The sequence below is a fragment of the Hyalella azteca genome, unplaced genomic scaffold, assembly GCF_000764305.2.
Source record: "Hyalella azteca isolate HAZT.00-mixed unplaced genomic scaffold, Hazt_2.0.2 contig6751, whole genome shotgun sequence".
Taxonomy (NCBI): domain Eukaryota; kingdom Metazoa; phylum Arthropoda; class Malacostraca; order Amphipoda; family Hyalellidae; genus Hyalella; species Hyalella azteca.
Genome location: NW_025936903.1, coordinates 360,858 through 380,911, shown reverse-complemented (window position 1 = coordinate 380,911; position 20,054 = coordinate 360,858). Strand labels below are relative to the sequence as shown.

The 20,054-nt window shown below is 39.8% G+C and overlaps 1 long non-coding RNA gene across 2 annotated transcripts; it reads left to right on the top strand.

Moving 5' to 3' along the window:
* The first annotated feature begins 1,859 nt into the window (after window positions 1-1,859).
* On the top strand, window positions 1,860-6,304 carry LOC108666629. 2 transcript variants are annotated; one of them, XR_001930503.2, is made up of 7 exons: window positions 1,860-3,093; window positions 3,332-3,432; window positions 4,039-4,141; window positions 4,550-4,676; window positions 5,162-5,264; window positions 5,615-5,746; window positions 6,177-6,304. It is a non-coding gene; the product is annotated as an uncharacterized LOC108666629 (long non-coding RNA). The 2 variants fall into 2 exon arrangements; XR_007156774.1 differs by lacking the exons at window positions 1,860-3,093; window positions 3,332-3,432 and adding an exon at window positions 3,761-3,770.
* Window positions 6,305-20,054: the final 13,750 nt, after the last annotated feature.

The following is a 20,054-nucleotide window of genomic DNA, read 5'->3' as shown; positions in this document are numbered from 1 at the left end:
TGATGTCTAGCTTGTGACAATTATTTTTAATATCGCCTTCATTTATGAGTTATATGACGAAACGTACCGAAATTTGCAGCGTACCACTACGTCTCGGACAAATTTACGGCCGGTCTCGCGGCCGCCGGACTAAAAACATAGAAAAAACCTAGCCACTCAACGAAAACCTTGCAGGTTAGGTCCAGTTAGGAACAGGTTCATTAAAAACACATAAAACCAAAAAAACTCATAAAAACACTAAGAAAACCTTTTGGCCGCGAGACCGGCTGCCAGTCCGGCTGTAAATTTGTCCGAGACCTGTGTACCAGCCATTTCTTCTAAAATACTGAACAGATTTTAATGAAACTTTGCATGTAGAAACCTAACCTCCCAACAGTGTGATGTTTAGCTCGTGACAATTTTTTTACGCAAAATTGTGTTTAAATTTGCAGTGTACCAGAGATTTCTTCTAAAATACTGAACAGATTTGAACGAAACTTTGCATATAGAAACCTAGCTTCCCAATCCCAACGGTGATGTTTAGCTTGTGACAATTTTTTCGATTTTACCTTCATTTGCGAGTTATACGGAGAAACGACCAGCATTTCTCAGGCCGATTTTTGAACTTGCATTGACCAAGAGCCATATACATAAAGCCGTATAACTCGCAAACGAAGGCAAAATTGACAAAATTGTCACGAGCTAAACATCACCGTTTGGAAGTTAGGTTTCTCTATGCAAAGTTTCGTTCAAATCTGTTCAGTATTTTAGAAGAAATCTCTGGTACACTGCGAATTTAAACAAATTTACTTTTTAAATCACGAATGAGGGAAAAGAGAAAAATACTCGCCAACGAAGGCAAAACGTAAAAAAATTGTCTCGAGCTAAACATCACACCGTTGGGAGGTTAGGTTTCTATATGCAAAGTTTCGTTCAGATCTGTTCAGTATTTGAGAAGAAATATCTGGTACACTGCTAATTTCGGCACGTTTCGTCATAGAACTCACGAATGTAGGCGATATTAAAAAGAATTGTCACGCGCTTGACATCACCATTAGGGTACGCACACAGTGAAAGCAGGTTTGCCCGCGCGGGCAACCTGCTTCAACCTGCCACAAGAATGAACATTGGATAATCATGTAACTGTTCACAGTGAAAACCTGTACGGATAGGCTTCTGTATTCTACGGTTTCATGCGCCAGCCTGAGCAGGTAACCAGCACGCTGTCAACCTGCTTTCACTGTGTGCGTACCCTTAGGCCATAATGAATATGTGAACCAAGTTTCATCAAGCTATGTTCAGTACTTTGGGAGATATTTCAGGTACAGAGTCCAGCCGTAAATTTGGTCTGAGACGTATGAGTCTCTTGAAGCTATTCATATTTTATTAATATTTGTTGTTAGTCTATATAATTAACCTTCAAAGTTGCGAAAAATGAGAACTGACAATTTAAAAAAATGCAGTGCATGTATTTTTGTTTTCAATGGGTTTGTACCGCACAAACCCATTTCTCCAGCCGGCACCAGGAGGATGTCGGGAACGCAACGTATTCCTGACATTGACATTCGGGTTTGTACTATTTGCCAAAGTCAGTCCTTCGTCGGGCGCTAATACCTTCGTTGGTGCTGCGCCGTATCTTAACCAAGTAAGTAAGTCCTTCATTAAAAAGAGTCAATCTCAAGCCATGTGGATTGTTGCCTTCTACAATTTAGTTTTGTAATTAATTTCCAACCAAATTGTGATCTTTGAATAATTATGCCGACTCTTAGAACCTGAGTTAACACGTTAGAAATCTAGTCAACGTGATGCAGATATTTGTTCGTGTGTGATAGCGTTGCCGCGCATTCATCTTTAAACAACTCTAGTAGCACGGTGACGTACCCGACGAGTACCAGCGTGTCGTCGGCAAGAATTCTGCGGTCGATTATGCTGTCAGTATCTACTTGAAGCAAAAGAAAGCGACTCCTGGTCTTTCATACATCGTACAACAGGCACACGACGAGGTAGAAGTAATTGGAGGCAATTGGATTACTGCCAGCGCTGCTGTTAGCAAACAACTGACGCGGCAATGCAAGGAACCGTTCGAGCTCCTTCTCTTCTGTCAACAAATTGTAAGACTCACATACAATAATTCCACACCAGCAGGTAGAGTTCCAAAATTTTCACAAGGCCAGTTGGCCATTATCCTCCAGTTGCCAGACCTCAGTCTTCCTCGGCATGCTCAACGAATCACCATCAAATTGGTACCACCGGGAGTCAGAGTGGTATCCGTGGATGCTTTGCCAGATGAGTGGCCAGTCTTTTCATTGGCTAGGAGGTTTACGATACCTCAGTTAATTCAAGTCCACATGTCCAAGGCGAGACGTGAACAGTGGCCATTCGCATACTTCGTCTGCACCACTGTTCATCGAAGCATTGGGGAAACACTCCCCAAATTAGCCACGCAGATAAGTTTGGAAGATCCGATGTTCTCATTATGGGACAAAAATCAGTTACTTGTCATTTTGAGCCGAGTGCAATCTCTTGACGATCTTCTCTTCGTCGGGGATATAGTTGACACTTTGAGAGCCATCAAGAAGCTCTTGCAAGTGGTTGATCCTTGGGATGCTTTCATAGATGGGATTTTGGACGCTTGTGACAGTATTCGGGAAGGAGATGGAATAATCCCAAGCACTTGTTCTTATCCGTCCGTACCCGCCTGTGTTCCAACGACCGATTCAGGATTCATATTCATGGTCGTTAGCCTGAAGCTTGACTCGTACCGCATCGATAAAGCACCTAGTTTGCGGCAAGCTTTGAAGCTTTTCAACGATCCTCTTGCACTTGCGGCCACAAGATCGCTGAGACCTTGGGCGCTGGCGTGCTTCATTACTGGTTTCACCCAAGGCAATGACGACGATGGACTGACGGACTTCATCAATTCCTGGAGGGCAAGGATACACACTGAACACGGAAATGAGGCTAAGAGTCACCAAGCATTGACTGTCGGCCTAAATTTGTTTGCCGAGGAAAGGCCCAGACAACCCACCTTGAAGTGGCAGACTTGCTTAAAACTCAATGAAGAAGTGTCCATTGGCGTTGGCGGAGAACGTGCATTGAGCACGCATTAAAGTGGTGAGTATGCTTGTTTCGAAAAACTGCCTTTTTATTACATTTTTTTTGCTATCGTAATGTTTTTTTGATGTGATTTTCACTATATTCCATTTAGCTGCCGACGTTTGTTAATGATGTGGGAAATAATTACTTACAAAATTAAGCGATCTCAAACCAAAGTGATCAGTTGTTTGCCGTCGTTTTTTCTTGCCACACATTTGTAGCTGAATCATTGTAAAACTTTCATATTGTTCTCCAGGTACGGACATCGTTGTCACTATCGTTGCTGCGCATTTCTTGCTGCTCAGTTACGACGTGTCGTGTGGCCTAGCATGAGCTCCCATTCATATATTTTACGAAGTAAGTTTGGCAAATATTTTTATTTCAAATTCGTCAGATATCGTATCGTTTTGGAAATTTTTTTTCGCAATATTAGATTGAGTGCTAAAATTTTGTATTGATGGAAAAATTTTGTTTTAGTAACAAAAAGTCGCTTGCTATATATTCTTAATGAAGCTTCATGTTTCTTCAACGTATGTTCAAACTGTTTGATGGACTGTCGATGTTTATTCTCTTCACACATTTGTATCTGAAGCTTTAAAATTTCCATCTTGCTGTACGGGTCGCTATCGCTTGCTGCTCAGTTACGACGTGTGTCATGTTGCCTAGCGTTAGCTCCCATTCCAATATTTTACGAAGTAAGTTTGGTAATTATTTTTGTACTAAACTTACCTCCAAATTCGTTTGATAGTGTATCGTGTTGGATGACAGTTTTGCTGCACTCGGTAGGGTCCTATCATTTTGTATTAATATAAAAAAATAATTTTTGATTAATGAAATGCTGCTTCTTATATGTGAAATTTTACGTTTCTTCAAGTTATGAGAACACTGTTAGAGTCTATCGAGGTTTTGTTTTTGTCACACATTTGAAGCTGAAGCATTGCAAATTCTCAATTTTCTCTGCAGGTGCGTGTATATTGTCATCACTCTCATCGCTGCGCCTTTCCTGCTGCTCAGTTCCGACGTGTCATGGAGCCTAGCGTGAACATCAATTTCTGTATTTTAAGCAGTGAGCATGTTTTTTATTGTAATTACTGCATTTATCATTGTATTGTTTAATGTTTACTTTAGGATGACATTTTCTTCTATTAGAATCTACAAACTTTTTCAGATCAGCATCGTTTTTTTCTTAATGAAGTGTTGGCTGTTGTTGCATACGCGCACAGTTTGGTGTATATAATATTTCTATTGAATCATCATAGTCGCTATTATCCTATTCATTTTTATAATTTCAGAAGTCGTATACTCAGTGTTACCTGAAGTACATTTCATTCTGCTCTTTTCTAATAGTTGCGTTTCTTACTTTCATATTAGCCTTTCTTGATGTTCATAGTTTCCTCCCTTCTGTTCATGTCAGTTATCGTCTGTTTAAGCCAAATTTGTTACCGAAACACTTTAACCAAGCTAATTTTTCCAGGTGTGGAGTTGTTGGCGTTTCTCGAGTCGTCTGACGAACACTCTGTCAGAAGTTCAAGATGACGTGAGGTTTACTTGGCCTTGCTCTAGAGGCCTGTCGTAAGATAATCTTATGCGCGCTGCTCGCCGTAAGTACTTATTTAATCAAATAGCTATTTTCTTCCTGCTGGGAGCAGCTGCTGTCATTGACCGCAGCTGCTCCCAGCCTCTCACTTTGTGGCCACGCTGCGTTAGCAGCAGTTTATAAGCGACTCATGTAGCTGGTTTGTTGCGCGGTTGGAAAGTAGTTCATGAAATGAAGATTGTGTTTTTGTAACAATGTTTTTTAACAATATTTTATTAAGAGGACTCGCTTTCAGCTTTTTGTTTACTTTTTAATTTGAGGTACATTGTATGATTCGTAAAATTTATCTTCGTTGAATTGCCATGTAAGAGCTAATTCAATGACTGCAGAGTACCATAATAATGTTCAATATTTATTCCTGTTTAGCTATCGAGGTGTGTTGTTTTTATTTTGTAATTTTTATTTCACCTTAATTGAGTTTCACCAAGTGAATGCAATCGTCACATATATGTTACTGAAGTATTGTAACATTTTCACCTTAATCTGCAGGTGCTTGTACTTTGCCTTGACTATCGTTGCTGCGCTTTTCTCGCGGCTCAGTTACGGCGCGTCATGAGGCCTAGCGAGAGCTCCCATTTCTATACTTTAAACAGTAAGTATGCTTTTCTTATTATTTTTAAATGTTTCAATCTTCATTGTATAGTTTAGGATAACATTTTCATTTCTTATAATCTATAATTTTCCAAATTAGCATCGTTTGTTGTTAATGGAGCTGTTGCTACATACGCGCTCAGTTTGCTGTATGTACTATTTCTCTAATTACCATAAGCGCTGTTTTTCTATTGATCTTACTTTTTGACAGTTTAAGTAGCCATATCGAAAAGTGTCACCCCAGTAAAGTTCATACTTGTCCGATATAATTTTTGCGTTTCTATTTTCATATTAACTTTACTTGAAACCAAATTCGTTACCGTAACATTTCAACGAGGTAATTTTTTCCAGGCGTGGAGTTCCTGGCGTTTCTCGAATCGTCTGACGAACACTCGGTGAGAAGGTCAACGAAGATGGCGTGTGGTTTACATGTGGCCGTGGTCTAAAGGCCCCAATGAGAGAATCTTATGCGCGCAGCTCGCCGTAAGTACTTATTTAATCAAATAGCTCGTTTCTTCCTGCTGGGAGAAAATAGTTCCCAGCCTGTTGCCTCGTGGCCACGCTGCGTTAGCAGCATCGACTTGTGTAGCCGGTTTGTAGCGAGCTTGGAGAACATATTCATGGAATGATGCTTGTCGTTGTGTTATAGGTTTTCTGAGAACATCTTTTTTCAGAGGACCCTCCTACAGCTGTTAGTTTAGTTTTCAGATAGGGTACGTTAAGTGGCTCTCAAACCTAAAACTGGGCTTATGTGCGATCTAATTCAGTGACCGCAGAATTCTATTTTAATCTTTAAAGTTAGGTTAAATTTATCTATCGATTAGTAATGTTTTATTTGTATTCTTCATTTGACAAGAATCGAGTTTTCACCAAGTGATTGCAATCAAATATTAATTTCGATCGTTTTTCGCAGGATTACGTCGGAGATCCCGTCGTTGGCCTGGTCCCTCGAAGATTACTTGTTGGCCTGGTCAACAGCAGCTTAAACTACAACAACTCACGAGGCGGTGCTGACGTCAACAACACGCACTTCATATTATTCCATTGATGTATAGTTTAGTGTATTATGTGTAAAATATTTAGACATTTTCTATTTCCGTTTATTTATGTATTCATTATATGGTTACTATTTACTTTTACTGAGTTACCTTGAAGCAACACTTTAGGTCTCTTTTTATCGTCATTCAGACTTCCCACTAGTCTGGGCATATTAGATTATCTTGCACATATTGTGGTGTATGCGGTGTATTGTGGTGAATATATTATGTTGCACATATGTTGCAGGTTTGCTCTAATTTCATATTATTAAATATAAAAATTTCACTGAATCGGTAGGTTTAGTTTTGATTAAAATTTGATTCTAAGTTTAAGCGATACGCGTGCTCCTAAAATTACACCCAGAATCTGGCCGCGCCAAACTTTGAAGATAGGTTTGCATGGATTTTCCAAGCATTTATGTTTATTTTTTAATGTCGACATCGTCTTATGTTGTAATTTTAGATATTTTGTACTGTATTAACCACGGAACATTTCCCTGATGTTAATATTGAATTCGTAAATAAGCAGTGAATAATTTGGCAGAATTATTTTTTTGCTAGGCAGTTAGCAATGGTGTTGTTCCTCCGAACATGATCCTTTTCCCTAGTAACCGTTATGTTCTCGCTAGCATTAAATTGTGATTTAATGAGATTCTCGCGCGTTCTAATTTATCACTTGCACCAGATAAAATTGATCAACAAAGTTTAACAATTGACATGGCTGAGCTTTGGTCGATAGAATGAAAATAACCATGAACCAGTGGCTATGGAGACGCTGCTTGCTAAGTAGGTAGTTCAGGCTCGTTAAGAGTTGAAGCTAATATTCAGTTATCAGTATTTCAACGTGATCAAGATGCGCTTAACTTCATGAATTGTTGCATTACAGACAATTTGAAGAATCAGTCGAGGATCAAAAATTTGTTCAGAATATTGTTTGGTTTGTAAGTAGTAATTTTTTCTTATGTTTTCTGACTTTGCCAGTAAGAACGTCACGTCAGCATCCTAGTGAGATGAGCTGTTAGTGCTGAAGCAATGTTCCAGCAGAACACTGGACCTCTGGAACACCTGTACACGACGTATTATTAGTAATCAATTCTAGTGACTGTTGAGTTACCGGTTTTTCTCGTCAAGTCCTCTGGATATATTTTGTTACGTGCTGTGTGAAAATTTGATGCGTTAGAATTTTAACTATCATCTTTTCTATCCTCAGCCTAGGAACCGTACTACGTTGTGCTAATTCATTTCCAGATATAGGCTTGAGTAAAGGCCAACAGAAAACGAACATTTTTTCCCAAATGTGTACAACAAATTCGCATTAATTCTTAATCCGTATTCAGATCAACCTTACTGTCGAGCGTTTCCAGTAGTGTTAGCAAAAAATTAATTCGAGATTTTCCCAGCCTGTTGCCTCGTGGCCACGCTGCGTTAGCAGCATCGACTTGTGTAGCCGGTTTGTAGCGAGCTTGGAGAACATATTCATGGAATGATGCTTGTCATTGTGTTATAGGTTTTCTGAGAACATCTTTTTTCAGAGGACCCTCCTACAGCTGTTAGTTTAGTTTTCAGATAGGGTACGTTAAGTGGCTCTCAAACCTAAAACTGGGCTTATGTGCGATCTAATTCAGTGACCGCAGAATTCTATTTTAATCTTTAAAGTTAGGTTAAATTTATCTATCGATTAGTAATGTTTTATTTGTATTCTTCATTTGACAAGAATCGAGTTTTCACCAAGTGATTGCAATCAAATATTAATTTCGATCGTTTTTCGCAGGATTACGTCGGAGATCCCGTCGTTGGCCTGGTCCCTCGAAGATTACTTGTTGGCCTGGTCAACAGCAGCTTGAACTACAATAACTCACGAGGCGGTGCTGACGTCAACAACACGCAATTCATATTATTACATAAATATAATAATTTTTATTTCATAAAAAATTATTTGGTTACTGGGCAGTATAACAATGGAGTTGGCTCCTCCGAAGGAGATGATCCATTTCCCTAATAATCGTTATTTTCTCTCTAGCATTAAATTTTGATATTATGAGATTCTCGCGAGTTTCTAATTTATTACTAGCACCAGACAAAATAGGTCATACATCATAATAGCAGTAGTTACGGATTTGCCTTTTTTGATGTATAGTTTAGTGTATTATGTGTAGTTATTTTAGACATTTTCTATTTCCGTTTATTCATGTATTCATTATATGGTTACTATTTACTTTTACTGAGTTACCTTGAAGCAACGCCTTAGGTCTCTTTGTATCGTCATTCGGACTTCCCACTAGTCTGGGCATATTAGATTATCTTGCACATATTGTGGTGTATGCGGTATATTGTGGTGTATATATAATGTTGAACATATGTTGCAGGTTTGCTCTAATTTCATATTATTAAATATAAAAATTTCACTGAATCGGTAGGTTTAGTTTTGATTAAAATTTGAATCTAAGTTTAAGCGATACGCGTGCTCCTAAAATTACACCCAGAATCTGGCCGCGTCAAACTTTGAAAATACTTTTGCATTGATTTTCCAAGCATTTATGTTTATTTTTTAATGTCGACATCGTCTTATGTTGTAATTTTAGATATTTTGTACTGTATTAACCACGGAACATTTCCCTGATGTTAATATTGAATTCGTAAATAAGCAGTGAATAATTTGGTAGAATTATTTTTTTGCTAGGCAGTTAGCAATGGTGTTGTTCCTCCGAACATGATCCTTTTCCCTAGTAACCGTTATGTTCTCGCTAGCATTAAATTGTGATTTAATGAGATTCTCGCGCGTTCTAATTTATCACTTGCACCAGATAAAATTGATCAACAAAGTTTAACAATTGACATGGCTGAGCTTTGGTCGATAGAATGAAAATAACCATGAACCAGTGGCTATGGAGACGCTGCTTGCTAAGTAGGTAGTTCAGGCTCGTTAAGAGTTGAAGCTAATATTCAGTTATCAGTATTTCAACGTGATCAAGATGCGCTTAAATTCATGAATTGTTGCATTACATACAATTTTAAGAATCAGTCGAGGATCAAAAATTTGTTCAGAATATTGTTTCGTTTGTAAGTAGTAATTTCTTCTTATGTTTTCTGACTTTGCCAGTAAGAACGTCACGTCAGCATCCTAGTGAGATGAGCTGTTAGTGCTGAAGCAATGTTCCAGCAGAACACTGGACCTCTGGAACACCTGAACACGACATATTTTTAGTAATCAATTCTAGTGACTGTTGAGTTACCGGTTTTTCTCGTCAAGTCCTCTGGATATATTTTGTTACGTGTTGTGTGAAAATTTGATGCGTTAGAATTTTAACTATCATCTTTTCTATCCTCAGTCTAGGAACCGTACTACGTTGTGCTAATTCATTTCCAGAATAGGCTTGAGTAAAGGCCAACAGAAAACGAACATTTTTTCCCAAATGTGTACAACAAATTCGCATTAATTCTTAATCCGTATTCAGATCAACCTTACTGTCGAGCGTTTCCAGTAGTGTTAGCAAAAAATTAATTCGAGATTAAGTTCAAGATGCGTACTTGGTTATCTAATTATGTAGATTCTAGGTTTACCACAGTTTGCTACTAATATAACGTGCATTATTATATCTCCTATCTCTTTCATTAGAATATGAAGGTTCTTCATTAGAACACGGTTTCATGTCAAAAAAGATGTAGTAAAGTAAAAGGTTGTTTTTTTACTTTGAACTGTAGGCAATTTTTGTTCTGCGTTTAGATTTCGTTCATCGTTGCAGTCATCAATCTCTGGAGCCTCGGTGGAGCTGTCCTCTTCACAGACAGTCAACGTTCGCGGCACGGCGTGCAGTAAACCAAGATATAATAATACCTCGTTTAGTGGTATATGGCCGAGCTTTCTTGCATTGTTATTGCAAGCCACTGCTTCCAGTTCTGTCTTCATCATCGCCTGAAGTTAAAACATCGTAAACTTAGTTAAGTGTCAAAAAATCTTGTCATTTTTGTTTTAATTGCTGCCCGGTTCAGGCTCGCTTTCGGAGTTTTAGCAGGCTGCAGAGCATGTTGTGTCTCTTCTATAGTTGTCAGCGATTGTGGCATCAGTCTAGGTAGTAGAAATGAAATGTGAATATTTCGGCGTTGGCTTGGTGCTTCGCCTGGTACATCCGAAGCAGTTATGGAGTGTTTGTATCATCCGCCACAAATTATGTTTTCTCAATTTTCAGCAAGTTGTCCGAAGAGCACCTATACCTTTTCTCTAACTTTATTGGGTCCACATTTCTGACTGGAAGAAATTTCAGTTATTGATCGTTGCAACATTTTAGTTAGACGTAATGTTATTCAAAAGTTAATAAAACGGTATCGAACCTAACAAATCACAGTGTAGGAGGTCACGGTGTTCTAGCGTAGGAGGTCATCGTGACCTACATAATACATCTCACATAATAGCCATTATTTTATTGGGAAGCCTCTGATCGCGACATTGCACGTTATTAGGCAACGCCTTTCGCTGCGGCCTAAGGGGCACCGGTTGCCGGTCGGCCTCGTCTTGAGCAGGAAGTCGCACATAATTGACGTGTACCCCTTTCGGTAGACCAATTGTACCGAGACGAACGTCTGCGGCTGGCACCTCCAGAAGGATTGTTTTGACCGGCTCCACCGGTTCTTCAGTCACAGCGCCGAGAACAGTGCTGAGGCAAACACTATATCCGTTGTGTTTGGCGGCACATCAATAGGCACGAGTGTTGTATTCCTCGTAGTTGTGGGCAAGTTGTGGGTCGTGCCGCTCGACTGTGGCTAATAGATGTCACATTCGGACATGGGAACAGGTGGAAGGCGTCTTTCGGAGTCGGGGCGATGATGTAAAAAGCGTGGCCAGGTTGGATTTCTCTGCATCTTGAATCAAAATGCATTGAAAATTATTGTTGGGTCATGCGCAATTTTTAACGCAATGCTCTGTTAACTCCAGTAAGGTAATAAATAACTAATTTATAAAAATAGTCAAAATTTTATAATCCTTCTGGTTTGCGATTAGGATGTAGATAGGCATTTTTTCAGTCACGTCTCAGAAGGAAATTATGTGCATGATTTCTTAGTCCAGTAGTATAGTATACGCCGGCGCTGTATGAAGCCTACATCTTTTCTTTACGTTGGTATTGAATTTTCTTAGCGTTTCCCCTTAGGTCTCTTTGCAATTTCGAAATACTGACATACTTTTCCTTTTGGAGGACATAGGACGCCGTATTTCTCCAAAGCTCATTGTACAGTTATTTTGAACTGCGTTCATCTAAATTTTAACGGAAAAGAATAACAATGCTCTTCTCAAATGACAATTTAAAGTGGCTTCCAATTTTAGGAGACATTTATTTATTTGTTTCTCAATTTTCAAAACTTTTAAATTAGACAAGACAATAGTCTAACGACTGATTAGTACAGAAACGAGCATGATTGCCAAAACATGCAGTCAGCAGAATATTGTGCATCTATTTAAATAACCCCCGGCACGTAAAATGAGTTCCTTTCATCTCATCAGACAATAGTTTTTAGGGAACAGGATTTGCTTATGATGGTGATGACGCTTCCAGGCGGCAACGGCACGGCGTTGAAGCGCGGATGACGGCGTTGAAGACGGCAAGGCGGTGAAAGCAAGCGCATACAAATCTTATCCAGGAGATAATTGATGAAAGTATTTACAGCATGATCCCGCTAAATAAGTTAGAAGCAATCATTAAATTCATTTGAAAATGGTGGTAAAAGCATCAACTTGGCACTATACTAAAGAGTGATGACAAAGGTAATACTCAAGACTAAACGTTCTCAGATTGGAACTTTTTTGACACTTATTAAATGAGAGGTTCAGGCGAATGCGAGATCAGAATGATGCAAAAGAAAGTGGGCGAAATTTTAAGATGAAATGGACGTCTTTATAAATCTGTGTAAGTCGGCATTGGTTCCTTATATCAATGCAGTAGTAGGTATCAGTGTAACTTGGTTCTAGAAGAAAATGTACGATTGTGACCATGTTTAATTCAGGAAGTCGAATCAGATACACAACTCAACAGTGAACCATTCTGATAGAATTAAATGACGATGATGACACTCCTGAATGGAACGTTAGAAACTTACGGTGGTGCTGCTACAGTGCGACTACAAGGCGCTGTCGGCAGCACGATTTAAGGCCGGTACACACGCTTAGTTTTAAACAACGATTTGTCTGCGCAGTCTTATGTAGGAATGAAATCGTTAACATTTCTAGCGCATCCACACGGTGCCGACTTATCTGTGTAGTTTGCTCAGTTTTGCGTGATCTCACCATAGAGGAGGCAGTATTTTGGTTAATTTTGTCATTGTGCCTCTTTAAAGAAAGATTGGATCATTTAGGAAATGCAAGGAATCAAAATAGCAGAGAGATGGTTTGTTGATGTTATCTTCTCCAGCTCCAGATGGAATCGCTTTATTAATTGTTTCCCAATTATTTACGGTAAATACTACTCAAATTATTAATTTTTTATAGCTGTTGAATTTTCTTTGGATTTTTCTACTAAGCTCTCATATGTCTCCACCTTTTTTGTCCTTGTTATTATAGTCCTTGGATTTTACTCGCCAAACGCAAGGAAAACTTTCGTATAGAGCAATAAATTTCCGAGAACATTAGCGAAGGTCGCAGCCACTGAATCAGAATCGAAGGTCAGAATCATTGAAACTGAGCACAAATTGAATCGGAAAACGGTGCTACCTTCTACACGTTGCAGCTTATCTGCGCAGTTAAGCGAAATATATGCTCTGTAGCTCAGATATTGCTGCAACTGTGCAGTCTTGCCGCCGGCTTCAAAACTGCGCAGTTTTCCCGTTTCCCGTCCACACGTAACGTTTAATCTGCAACGATTAGAACTGCGCTGTCAAATCGTTGTGTAAAACTCCCTCAGCTCCAAAAGAAGAAGAAGTTGTGTAAAACTGAGCGTGTGGACCGGCCTTAATATGACACTTTGAATCTGAAACGGTGCTAGTGAGGTATTAATTTAGTAGTATTTTGCAAGATTGAATTTTTGAGTGTTGTACTATTCTGTTGCCAGAACCTCAATTGTAATATTATTTTCATCATATTTTTATACGCAATATGCTGATATGAAATACATTTCAGGAAACTGATGGGTCAAGAATTACTTTCATTTCGTAATTATCACACTGAAACAGCACTTTTGGCGCCATCAGCATTTTACTGTCAAAATGCTTGAGAAAATGATAACATTTGTAACATCCCGTGTCAAAACAACTTCATTGAAAGTTGGTAGGATCTTCCTCGAAATGAATCCACAGTTATTTCGATGCCTGAACGAATGAATGTGGTGAAATTAAATCAGTTCTCACCAGGTCGTGCGCCGCAGGTATGAATAGTAATAGTGATGTTATGATTGAATTGATTGCAATGCGGTAAGTTGTGGCAAAGGAGATTATTCATGGGTTTAATCGACATATTTCATTGTGCATCATGAGATGCGATAGAAAACCGGAATCAGTGTATTAAAGGAAGCGAAATCATCGGACTACAGTTGTTGCCTTGCGCGAGGCCGTTATGCAACTTAAGGGCCTTATACTGTACAAATTCCATAGGAAGCCTAGTGTTAGCTCCAGTTTTTCTGATGTCATTTATGAGCCTTTGCCCAAAGCAACTTTCAATCTTTTTTGAGGTTAGGTCTGAGCTAGAACAAGTTTCGATAATACTTCATTTGAGATGTTAGCTCAGGTTTACATAGTACTCTTTTCCACAGGATAGTTTTTTGGGCTGCAAAATTTTATTTCAAGCCACATTTTGGGTTGCATTTTATTTACACAAAATTTCTATAGTTCCTTTCTAAGATGTATTGGCTACCTCACACCACAGATGTTTTGCTCAACGCTTTTAATGATGATGTCAAATTTCAATGCTTGTCAGTGCTACTAAGGATGACGCCACGACGACGACACAATGAGTTGAACCTAAATCTATTATAAATATTTGAATATATATACTAAAACTTTGCTAAGATAAGTTGAGATGCCTCTACCAATGACATTGAGTTCAGTTTAGGTGCAGACTGAAATGTTTTCACTTATTAAACCGCATTTTAACGCGTGCTCAAGTCATGCGACGAGATGAATATTGTTGATTATCCCACATGGACATCAAGCAGCTTACATGGACATCAAGGTTAGGTGTAGATAGCAAAATTATTTTTAAAGTGGAAGCGTTTTGACATATCGTCTGATGGTGCGACGAGACATCGAGACTGAATATTTAATTCGTAAGTGCGGCATGTACGTAAGAATTATTATGACCGTGGCCCATTATAGTTATTGCTCTCGAAGTGTGTATTATTGAATTGGTTACAACAAGATGCGGCTAACATGGACATTAAGGTTAGGTGAAGATAGCAAAGTTTCTTTTAAAGTGAACGCGCGTTTTAACATATAGCGTCTACTGGGGTAACGAGACGAAACACTGAAATTGATTGATTTGTTTGCAAGTGTGACATGTAAATAGGAGTTATTTTGACAACGACACATTATACGCATTGCTCTCGAAGGTTGTATCGCGGCGTGTCTCTTCGGCTGTCGAATATGACTGAGGCGCGTGGCGAAGAACCGAGTCCTCAAAAAGAGCACAAAAGAAGAAGACTCGCCAAGTTAACGACAGGTTAGGGATAAAACACCAGGTTATTTTATTGAACGTAACGACTGAGGACTTCTATTCCAGCGCGAACATAGCTAATGGAATCTGGAGTTAGGTGAGGAGTGCCAAATTTGTTTTTTAAAGAAGCATAACTATAATAAAGCCACACATCCTGGATCAAGCAAGACTGACCCGCGGTAATAGAACCTAAGGTTAGGTTAATGACTGCAAAACGTTTTTCTTGCAAGGATGACTATGGTTGTGTCAACCTCGACAAACTTTATGTGGGAAATAAGGTTAGGATAGGGACCTCAGGTTGTTGTTTATAATTAAATTATGATTATATCAGTACGAGTCAATGTTAATGTTGCTTAATGGGAAGCACATGTGCTTGTGTGGAAGACATCGCGGGACGTAGGATGCTTTGAGTTAGTGATACTGTTATTAAAATAGAGGGGGTAGTTGGAACTTCTGGTTGCTGTTGTAGTAAAATTCGGGGTCCCCCCGGTTTTACCCCGCGCTCNTTATGATGAAATTATGATTGAGCTATACGCAGTTTGACTAAATATGAGTCAATGTTGGTGTTGCTTAAAGGGAAGCACATGTGTTTTTGTGGTAGACATCGCGGGTCGTAGGATGCTTTAGTTTACTGATATTGATATTAAAATGTAGGGGGCAAGGGAACATTCTGGTTTGGAATTTATTATTCAAGTTAAAGCAAAGCCTACTCTGCTGGGCTCGCATAACTTGTAGAAATTGAACAGCTGTAGCAGCGCCTGCAGATCGAGCTACATATACGCAGCTCGCGTTCAGCTTTGAGCTTCTCGTGGCCATTACCATACCGGCCTCGCTGCGTGCTGCCGTCACAATTCAATTACAAGAGCAATTTCTAAAGCCGAACTGCTTCACGCAAACCCCAACTGCAGAACCATTCAGGTGTAGGCGGCGCTTTACCTACCATGGACAGGCTTGTGCTGATTATAAGGGGTGTGTGGCCAGTCATTACGTCATTTCGTCTACCATGCACGGGCACTGCATGCATGGGCAGACTTGTTCAGATCTTCGGCTGAGGTCGCCGGCCGATGGTATCCAAAAAATCCGTATTATGAACATTTCAACGCTTATATATACCTGGAAATGCTTCTTGGCCAACGAAAAGCTGGAATTAATGTCACTTGAGTTACGCTTTTGGCTGATCTAAGTTGATAGTGTTGATCATTGTTTATCGGGACATATTTTTGTTTACTTCCTCTTTCTTATGAAATAATTAGATATTGAAAGCGAATTTCATCTGTAGATGGAAAGTTACTTTCAAATTTGATATTATTATTACATATTGAAGGTGTCGATGAGAATCTTAACGACGAGTCATGCGGTTTTTACTCGCCTTACTCTATTTTTTATATGCACAAAGTTTAAAGCGATACTTGCTACCTGAAGAGTTAAGTATCGCTAACTTGCTGTTACCTCTGAAGAGTTAAGAGATCTTATGTTCCAGTGCGTCACATAGTCCTCATAATTTCACCTCTTTAACGAGTGATGAACGTAAAATACATATCATACGTATTTATTTTGAAGACGTATTGCACTGCAATTACTGTTTCAAGTTTGTGTATGACTTTGTCAGGCTATGCAATCGACGTTAACACTTGCCCATGGATCAAAGTTTTTCTTAACCGAGCCCGATAATATGAACCTATCGTCATTATTTTACGGTAGTGGCAGTACGTTATTTGTTACATTTGACTTTGCTAGACTCAATATGGAATAAGATGGCCGAGCAAGTGATGTGGCTGAGTGCAGTCTGGACGTCTCATCCCGAACAGACATCGGCCAATAAATTGTTGACCTTAGGCCAAATGGCGTATGGCTGAGAGGCGTCCGCATGCATAAGCTCACCTATAACTCTGACGTGGCCATCATCGCTCTTTTGTTGAGGACGGCGAGTATCCATTAGAGCCGCTGCCATCAATGAAGTTATCTCCCCGTCCTGGCTGTCAGTCTGCCTTCCTCCTATCGCCCTCTCCATCTACCCTCACTGCGAAGGTCATGAGCTCTTTTAGTTAGGCTCGACTATACACCCCCTTTTGATCTTTCAATATCTGATCATTTACTCTCGGACTTCCTCGCCTTTCAACTTTTTTGTTCGCCTGTGATTGCGCCATTCATATTCTGTGGGCGCTGTGACTGCTCGACCTTTGCAAGTTGTCATTGCTGGAGTCGTTGAGCATCGATAATACAGGGTGATTCACTGAAACTTCCTGATTGGAAAGCAAAAAAAAAACTAGTAAGGAAACAAATACAATAAAAAAATTTTTGAAAAAGATATTACCTGAATTTTTGGATCACTTAGTTTTAAAGATGACATCGGACTAATAACTGTCCCTATTGTCAATGCATTCAGTTAGTCGATTTTAAAGTTCCGTTCAACTCGCTAAAGCATATTGACGGGTATTTTGGCGATGGCTTGGCCTATGTTGTTCATGCCGTTGTTAGTAAAATTCGAGGTCCACCAGGTTTTACCCCCGCCCTCAGTACGCGTGTTGGCATTAATTTCTACACAACTAAGGCTCGCTGCAATGAGGTGTACGATTTTATGTTTTCACTCGTGTCTCGGTAACACGTGCTCCGATTTTGTTCAAACTTTTTTTCGCTGCCTGACCAGGCATTTTTTTCAACTTTTTATGCAGGTGTCGTGTCAAAAGAATTGATTGATGACTACGCTACGTTTGTTTAATGATGTACGTACCTAATATTTTTGTTATAACAGCTCTGAGCACTGTTGAGCATGACGATTAACTCTATAACCAACTATTCGGTCCTAAAATTATTCCGTGACAGCCTGTCTCTAAATTAATAAGATTCCTACACCCGGTGTAACCATGAAAGCAATTTCTTAATGTGTCGAAAAATAGTTAATTATCTACCTAATGTAAATGGTTTTGTGATCGCTGATAGATTAATTAAGTCATTTAAACTTTGAAGAAAATGTTATTACTCTAAGCATTATTGCATCCCATCATAGATGAGGTAAAAAGGATGATCTGCAGGCATGTGCATCGAAATTAACGAAGCAGAAGCGTCGAAGATCACAATTTCCATTGATGTGTGCTTCTTATTATTTTATGTTAGATTCTTCGTTAAATTATTCCAAGAACAGGTCCATATGTCGATAGGGAGCTGACTTTGGTTTACTCTGTGACCGCGGCTCTCTTCTGTTGTTCTTAGGTCTGGTAATTCATAGATAGATAATAGCTCTATCGTCTGCACCAGCTGTTTCTTCTATGTTAACCTTTACCCAATTATTCCTGAAGACGTCAACAAATAAATATCGTCCGAAAACTAGGCAAACATTAAGACACTTTATGCGACTCAATGTTCGGACTGCCGACTGCTGCATCATTTTGCATCTATAGGCATCTTGCTCACACACTCTGCGTGCGGTGCACAGTCCCGAGTCTTCGTTGATACGTGGCTTGTGTTAAGAGCCGTGCGGTCGTGCGGGCGGTTTTAGCCTCAGCCTTTTGTACGACAGTGTCGCTAATGCACATCCTCTGTGCATTTAATGCACTCCCCCTGTGCATTTGATGCACCGCTCACCTCCCGCAGCGGTTGTGTCATCCCTGCCATCCCGGGATGGAGGCAACGATCCTTGCCCAAAAAAAAAGCCTCCAATCCATGATATTGTCTAATTTGCTTCCAAAGAGGTCAACTTATGTTCACTTGCAGATTTGTTGTTTTCTCTTCTTCTGAAGAAATTTAATTACAGATCTTTTATAATCTATAGTCAAAACACGCATTTCTTGATTCGAAATTCCCTGGTTTCTATGTATGTTCTTGACCATTTCTGATAATTTTTAGTCCATTTTGGCTGCTCTAGAAAGATCTCAGAGATTATGTAAGAACTCACCTAATTGGATGTAATTGTTATGCAAACTAAAGACTACAATGCATTGCTTCTCTGAACATTCAACCCATCGATAATCATTCTGATGTTTACCTTTTCCGTTTGAAATAGAAATCGTTAAACTTTTCCCTGACCCTTATTATTATAAAATTAGATTCAAAATGCAGCCATTATGCAGTCTTTGCTTCTAACCGTTACTCGTTTGTTATTGGAGGCAGTTATTAATTCAAGAGTTATTAACCCTGCCTTATTATCACACAATAATATGAATGCCTTGTGCGCTGCGATATCAGCGAATGCCTTGTGCGCAGAGATCTCACTAATCATAGCTTCCTCAGACTCGAGGTTTTTTTTCAACTCTTATTAGCAGAGCAAGCTTCTGCAACTACCGGGTAGCCGGATAATAGTAAACTGTTAGATTGCTTATTAAATTCCCCTTTTCTCTCTGCGCTGTATCTAGTTTGCCTCTTTTAGAGTAGCCTTAATTTAGTGCCCAAGTTCAATGCCCGTAAATCTCTCCCGATGGCCACAAATGTTCAACCTCGGCACTCGATGTACGTCAAACCCTGGACATCACGTTACGCAACTTCTCTGTACGCTATAATTTTGGATAGCACGAGCCCACGATTCATGCGTACACTTGAATTTATTATCCAAGAACCTGATTTGGGAAACTTGTACCGCCAAACTGATATTTCTTGTCGAGGAAGCCTTAGATGATCAAGCCTTATCAGTACTACGTACAGATAGCTGCCGCTCATTGCGTCTACATTACAAGTAATAGCTCGTTCATATTTGTCCGATTTGTCATATCGCGTCTGCCACATTGCTACTGCTTAACTCTGTACAACACTGCTGGTCTATTTACCTCATTGACGCTCCCAGCTCTGCCACATCGATGCGTTCAGCTCTGCCACATCGATGCGTTCAGCTCTGGCACATCGATGCGTCCAGCTCTGCCACATCGATGCGTCCAGCTCTGCCACATCGATGCGTCCAGCTCTGCCACATCGATGCGTCCAGCTCTGCTGTGTCGTGACGGCATAAATCAGGTCTCGACGATGGTGCCCGTGGAGGCATGCGAATCATGCTATGGCCCTCCAGCTCTGCCACATCGATGCGTCCAGCTCTGCCACATCGATGCGTCCAGCTCTGCCACATCGATGCGTCCAGCTCGGCTGTGTCGTGACGGCATAAATCAGGTCTCGACGATGGTGCCCGTGGAGGCATGCGAAT